Source organism: Tamandua tetradactyla, chromosome 18 (genome assembly GCF_023851605.1).
Source record: "Tamandua tetradactyla isolate mTamTet1 chromosome 18, mTamTet1.pri, whole genome shotgun sequence".
Lineage (NCBI taxonomy): Eukaryota > Metazoa > Chordata > Mammalia > Pilosa > Myrmecophagidae > Tamandua > Tamandua tetradactyla.
In genome coordinates this window covers 71,813,847-71,821,751 of record NC_135344.1, presented here as the reverse complement: position 1 = coordinate 71,821,751, position 7,905 = coordinate 71,813,847, and positions in this window count along the sequence as shown.

The following is a 7,905-nucleotide window of genomic DNA, read 5'->3' as shown; positions in this document are numbered from 1 at the left end:
GTTTCTGCTGACTTCTTGTTTCTTCCTGCATGCTCTTCTCCAACATCTGGCTTCCAGTTTCTTCTCTTTTTAAGCCCTCCAGTAATACGGATTAAGATCTACCTTCATCCCGTTGGACCGCACCTTAATGAAACATAATATTTTCAAGAGGTCCTATTTACAAATGCAGATTAAGATTGAGAACATGTCTCAGTTTGGGTACATAATGCAACCTGCCACATACCCTGCAGGTTGCTGCAGCATAGTCAAATGCTCCCTAACATACCCCAGCCTGAATTTCAGGTTCTCTGGCCGTCTGTGGGTGAGAGTGAATCCCCTGGAAGGAATACTGTGCTGGCCTCGCTGGCCTGCATTCACCCAGCAGGGGTGTACCTGGAGAGCAGGATCCTGCCTGTATAGCCAGGCCTCCTTCCCTGTTGGGGTCGCTTCGCTGGTGGAGTTTCTGGGCTGGTTTCTAATGCTATCAGCTCATGTTACTGAGGTGGCGGGAAGGCCTGAAGTGGCCGTGCTGATACAGTGGCCACTGTCTGCTTGGAAAGGTAGCCACTAAGACAATTAAAAGGCAGAGCTCCTCCTGGAGTTGGCTGCATTTCTGGGCCTCAACCAGGACAACCTGAAGACTCAGGAGAGGAGCCCTGGTGCCCCCACATCAATACGACTTCCTCTTCCCGCCCTGGGCTGGGTCTACTGTTCTGAGTTAGTGGTGTGGGGGGATGGCTTTGTCACACACCCCTCCTCGGGCCCTGTGACAAACCAGGGTAGGGTTTCCTTCCTCAAACAGACTTGCATTTGGCCTGTGTGTGGGTAGGGACCAGCCTGTCCTTCCCTTGACCTACCCTGACGGGGCACAAGTGCCCCCAAATAAGTCAACTCAGCTGATGGGGCAGGTGAGGAGGGGGTGTTTTAGGAGTCCCCATGAAATGGAGGACAGGAATACATCAAGCCGCAGCCTCTCTGAGCTGAAGTTCTGACCAGGAAGGCCGAGAAAGCATCTGGGGTCCTAGTTTCCCTTTTGGGTCATCTAGGGTCTCCTTTTCAACAGGTGCTGGTGTCCACGGCTGCTCAGGAACATGGATGGGACCTCATACAGCGTGGGGGTCTGAAGCTGGCCACAGGGGGTCTGAAGCTGGCTGTGGGGAGGCTGGGAAGCCCTTTGCTCCACTCTGCCACGATGGCTTCTGCATCTTTGAAGCATGAGGGCTTCAGTGCTCAGTGCTGGGGTTCGCCGTTGGCCTGGCACCTGGGCTGCTCTCCTTTCCAAGCCTCTCACCACTTGATGTTTCAACTCAGAGCCTGCAGCAGCCCAAGTGGTCTTCCTGTTGTCCGTCATTTGTCCCCAGCCTCGCTGATGTGCCCTGCATTTTCCTTGGCCCGACAAATCAGCAGCTGTCCTGGTTTGAAGTTCTTATGGACCTCAGAAAAGCCATCTCCTTTAATCCTCATTCAATACTGCTGGGTGGAATCTTTTTTATTGTTTCCATGGAGATGTGACACACCTAATTGTGGGTGGTAACTTCTGCTTAAATGGTTTCCACGGAGATGGGTCTCCACCCATTCAAGGTGGGGTTGCTTACTGGAGCCCTTTAAAAGGGAGCCATTTTGGAGAAAGCTTCAGACCCTACAGAATGGACAGATCCCCGGGGAAGTCGTTAAAGATTCTTGGAGAAAAAGCTAGCAGACATTGCCACATGCCTTTCCAGCCAGAGTAAAACCTTGAACATCACTGGCCTTCTTGAAGCAAGGTATCTTTCCCTGGATGCCTTAATTCGAACATATTCACAGCCTCAGAACTGAAAACTTGCAACTTAATAAATTCCCCTTTTTAAAAACTGTTCTGTTTCAGGTATATTGCATTCCGGTAGCTTGCAAACTAAAATAGCAGCACATCTGCTTCCTCCCATGTGGGAGTAAATCCAATAAGATGCCTCTGTAGAGGTGCCTTGGGGAGACCCTTCTGCGGCCATGGAGGTCACAGGACAGCATTTAATTTTCACTAAAGTGCGAGAAAATAAGTAAGGAAAAGATGCACATATATCCTCAAAGTATGCCAGTTGTCCAGGAAACCTGTCCAGATGAGGCGATTAAAACGCAAAGAGATTAGATAAACTGTCCAAGATCAAGTAATGAGCAGGGTGGCCCCACTTTGGACACTAATCCTGCCCCCTCATGCCTGGGAAGCACATGGGGCAGCCAGCCTGACTTCAAATCCCGACTTGGGCCACGTTCCAACCCAGCAACCTTAGGGGAAGCACCTACCCTCTCTGCAGATGGGTTCCTTTGCCTGCAAAATGAGCCCGATAAAATCAGCTTTTTTGGGTCATTTTGTGTTTCTTTATTTGGTAGGTTAGGTGGCCTTCTGTGTGGGTTCCGACTCCTCAACCTAGCCAGCGTGCCCTCACAAGGCAGTCAGCGTCCAGAGCTCCAAATAAAGCAGCAAGCACAACTTTCAGAAGCATTGTGAATTAATTAAATTATCTGTGGTAATTGCGTTTTCAGTCTATCACTTAACAGGGAGGGATAAGAGGGCATTTTAATGAACTGAGAGGAACCTCTACAGACTGCAAAGCCAGCATCTACAGCTGCTGTTGTTGCATTGTCTTTGTTTGTGGGCTCCTCTAGCTGCGCTGCATGTTGTGGGGTTCTGGGGGCAGATCCCACTCACTGAAACAGCCTGGAGAGCCCCCGGGCTTATATACAGTCTGGACATCAGCAAAGTAAGGGTGATTTCGACCATATTCCTGCCAGGTGTAGCTAAGTCACATTCACTGACATTTCACTTTTCATAATTTTTACTTTGCCCTTGTGAAAATATTTTGGTGGCTTTAAATTCTTTACATGTCATGTCCATAGTGACTGTATTGGAATGCAGGGTGCCCTTTTAATTCTCACCACAGCCTCCTATTTTGTTTAGTTCTGCATTGTTTTCTCATGGGAGAAACAGGAAAGACACTGCTTTGGCAGGCAAGGAAACAGAGGCAGAGAAGTCACCAAGCCAGCGGGGTCCCTAGTGACTGTGGTTAGTTTAGTTTAGATATTTCTGCTTGACAGGGGACAACACAGGGCTTTGGGATGGAGTACTGTCCTTTTATTATGAGAGAAAAGTGGGGGGCAAACTGCTACCTTGTTCTTTTCCCAAATACAACCTGATAACATTCAATGACATTGTGTTTCTAAGATCACCCTGTGATTTAAATTGTGCATTGAGCTTCTTACAACCCAGAGAGAGCCATGCAGCCATCACCATGAATCTTATAGGAAATGGAGAGGGGGTTAAATGGTTAAGTCCCCCTTGCTCAAGCTGCTACAAAGCACTTACACATTACGAGGCACTCATTTGACTGTGACTCTGGAGAGATCCAGCTCAGCACTAATGTGTGTGAAATAGCTGAAGTGTAGGGCCAGACTAAGACAGGGGGCTGGGGCCATGCCATGGATCTTTTCTTACAAAAGCCTTCCCATCCCCTCCCTAAGGAGAACAGAATGGAATAGAAGACACCAGGGATGGGAAGGCGTTCTAGTAAAAGCTGTTATCCAGTGTATTTGGGGCTGGTGTTCACTTGTGCTGCCCGAAGTGGATGTTTCCTGTGGGAGGGGTCCCCACGGAAAAGCCCAGGGAGGGCCTAGGGCACTATGGGCTGCTGTGGGCTGGCAGGAGCCAGAACTGGTGACAAGGGCTCAGAGGTTTACAGCAGCAAATGTCCTGCTGCTATTCAACAGGTCTGTCTGCAATTATCTCTTTGTGCTGCTAAACAAGCAAGCAAGCAAACAAACAAACAAACAAATAAAACCACTCTGATTCCCACATCAGATTCTTTAGAGGCTATATGCAGAAGAAATCCTCAACCAGGGGATTTCAAACTAGACCCTAGAGCCCCAGGGCCCCTGTGGAGGTAAAGGCAAGGGTTAGGATGGGGCTGGGGGACAGTCAGAGGAGAGGCCAGAGGGGGTGGCTTCTGCTTTTTCTCAATGCTTTGACCTGTCCAGCCTCCTCCACTTCCCATCCCGGGGCCATCTGTGAACTGTGCAAACTCAGGGGCTGTACATATTTCACGTGAAAGGAGATTGAGGGTAAGAAGAGCTTTTAAGGCCTCCATGCTCATCTCCCTGAACTCTTCACCTTCTATCTGTGGTTTCATGCCAAATGGAGGGATTATGGGTCAGGCTGGGCTGGGGGAAGTAAAAATCCTGGGTCTGGAGCAGGTGTTGGTGGGTGGAACTAAAGGGAAGGGGTCACAATTAGTTCTAGGGCCTTGACAGGTATTAGAAAAGCCATTTCTAGGAATCACATAATATTAACAACGACAATAGCAACACAGAGAGTAGCCAGCTATGGCCATCTCACTGATTATTACGTTCTAAACTTAATTTCATGTAAGTTTCACACAATATTTCTTAGTTTCCTGGCTGCTATGACAAATACCACACTAAGGTTGGCTTAAAGGGCAATTTTCTGTCTTTTGGTTTTGGAGGTTGGAAGCCTTGCTTCCTCCTAGGATGGGTGGCCTCTGGTCGGCCAGCAATCCTTGGGCTCCTCAGCTTTCCCATCATGTGGTGAAGTCCTCTCCTTTCTCTTCGAGGATCCAGCTGCCTCCAGACACCTTCCCAAGGCTTTTTCTCTTATAAGGTCTCCAGTAATAGGATTAAGACCCAGTTTGATTCAGTTGGCCACACTTTAACTAAACGTTCATGTTTACAATGGGTTCACAGCCACAGGAATAGGATTCAAGATTAAGAATACATTTTGTCTTTTTCTTGGAGTACGTAAATAAATCCACTTTTACAGATGAAGCAAGTGGGGTTGAGCTCAAGGTGGCAAGCCAGTGGAAGCTGAAATCTGGACTTGGGTTTCCTTCCAGATTTATACTCTTAGTTTCATGCCTTCCTGTCTAGATTAATGGAAACCAACACTCACCGTTGAGCACCTGGTAGGTAATTGCTGACTATTTGTGGATTTTAAGTACAATGCCACCAAGCTGCCCCAGACCCAAACCTCTTCCTCTGAAGACTGTTTCCTGGGCTAGAATAACATTTCAGAATACATGGGGGGAGGGGGTTTCTTGTGAGTGTTCTGTGGCAGGATTACAAACCTGAAGAGGAGGCTACAAGCAGTAATACAAAATTCTGGCATGCCCTCCGTGGGAAAGACGGGAAGGAAGAGCCATTGGAAGGCTGAAATGAAGCTTGCATGGTGAGGAAACCCCCCGGTCTACCACTGTGGTGGAATGGGCTGGTCTGTGCCTGAGATGCCCACAGCTGCAGGCCCGAGGACACATGTGGTGGCTGGTTTCCAATAACTTCTCGGGCTTCCTTTATTCAGTTCGAGGTATTTAAAAGTCTTCCCACTTTCAGAGATGGGTCAGGATGGGGCAGTTTCTAAAAATTAGCAAAGTGAATATGCAAGCAGCATAGGGAAATAGAGGCGTGAACATTTCTAGAATCTGGGAACCAGATATTTTCAATCCCCCTTGCGAAACTCAAGACTCACAGGATATTTTAATGTGTAGGAGCTTGATTTTAAAGTGAAAACAGACTGCATTTCTCTCATATGCAAAACCCTTAATGGCTTAATTTACCCAATTGCTTTTAGGAAAATTCTCCACAATCTTTATTTCAGCCTTTACTATAAAGACATGGGCCACCAGCACCTCTCCAGCACCTCTGCCTACCTCTTGCCCTGACTCTAACCTCCCTTCTTTATGTTCCTTGATTTTTCCCTTCATGGTCTTTTGCATAACGCCCTGTGGCCTGAACTGGTCTCTTGACAACCTCAAAGAGGACTTCACCTATCCCTTGAGTAAATTTGAGTTAATGCCCTTTTATATGTCCCATCTGTAAAGCATTCTCCGTGACCTGTAATTTATTCATTTTTTAAAGTTATTTAATTTCTCGCTCATTACACTAACTCTCTGAGGGTAGGAATTGAAAGTATTTGTTTATTGCAGTGTCCTCAATGCCTCGCACAAAGCTGAGCCTTGGTAAATATTTGTTGATTGAAAGTATAAATTAAGAAGTGAGTGAATCTCAGGCAACCTTCAAGGGACCTTGAAACAAATTAGCCTGAGTCTGGTTTCTGCTCTGAAAAATGGGAGGACTACACTCTGTGTGAGCTCGTTATAAAGGCTAAGACATATCATACATGTCCAAGGAATCCCACACAAGAGTTTAGAGTTGCCTAAATTTAAAAGGAAGTAAAAGCAGAGCTATTGTGGGACAAAGCCTTCATCTTCTTACATGGGGGTCCTGAGGTTGTTCCCAGGAGCAAATCAGGGAAATCTCTAAATTAGCCCAGTGCCCTCATTTTATAGTTGAGGACACTCTGATGATACGATTAGCAAAACTGAAATTATTCTTCCTTCTTCTGGTCTGCCTCTCCACTGCATTCAAACCACCAACCTGCTGCAGGAGCGTCTGCCCCAGGAATCAAAAGCAGCAGAAAGGCTACAAGCACCATGGCTGAGTCCAGAGACAGAGAGCAGATCCGCGGAGCCAGCCGGCTTCTTGAATTTGGAGAATTGCTGTCTCTGGACTTCTGCAGCCTCAGCTCTTGCAGACCTTGATGAAGGGCAAGTCTGGTGTTCAGGCCTGTGCTGGCTGGACACCTAGGGGGCGTGGTCAGAGGTCTCTCTCTGGCCATTTCCCAGCTTTGCTTTTTCACCGACTTTCCACGCTCAAGATGCTGTTCATATCTGAGTACCGACTGTACTACCATGAACGTCTTTTTTAATGGACTCACTTAAAAAAATAATTTGTTGGGGTGAATTTCACATAGCAAAATTGACCATTTTCAGGTTACTTTAGTGCCATCTTTTACATTCACAGGGTTGTACAAACACCACTTCTATCCACTTCCAAAACATTTCATCATCCCAAAAGGAAGGTCGGTACTCATTAAGCAATTGCGCTCCACTCCCTTTCCCCCCAGCCCCTGGCCATCTTCTTTCCACGGATTTAACTCTCTGGATATTTCACATGAATGAACTCACATACTCTGTGATCTTTTGTGCCTGGCTTCTTTCACTTACCATCATATTTTGGAGCTTCCTCCATGTTGTAGCATGTTTTTGTGTCACTTCTTAATGTTAATTAGACATATAATTTTATTTTATTATTATTTTTTTTTACATGGGCAGGCACCAGGAATCCAGCCCGGGTCCTCGGGCTTGGCAGGCAAGCATTCTTACCTGCTGAGCCACCGTGGCCCACCCAGACATATAATTTTAAAGAAACATTAACCCTGGAGGGAGTCTTGGTGAGTGATGAAACCATATAATATTAGAAATACAGTGCATTACAATAATACACTCAATTCGAGAGAACAATGTGAAGACTTGACCTTAAAGGAAATATCTTTGGTGGCTCCATTGGAATATAATGGCCCAACACCAACACCAGAAACAGTGTTTTATCATCACTGAAGCTCACACATGTTCTCGGGGCCTCTAATGCTACAGTCCACTTAAAAAATAAAAAAAAAAACAAATCAGTACAGATAATATTGAACATGTGAAAAACATAAAAAAATGGAGGTGATTCAAAGAAAGAGGAAAGACACCAAGTCTCAGAGGTTAAAGTCATTAAGAAAGACAAGGACACAAGCCCCATGATATAACAGGTGCAGCTCCTACACAATAAAAAAGGAAAGCACTTCAAAAGCTGGTGGTTCAGGTTTGAATTAAACTTTGTCTGTACAACCATGGCCTGCCCCTAAATTAATAGGTCACCAACCCAGAACCTGCCACCTACCAGGGGATTCAAGATAATATTCTCTTACTTTGGGATCTGGTAAATTTTCTAAAATTCTAGAAGGGTTTGAAATATGAGTTGCTGAACTCATAAAGCTGAAGTCATAGGACAATGTAAAGAGTGTAACATTGAGAATGTGCAGGAATAAGAACACAGATGAAA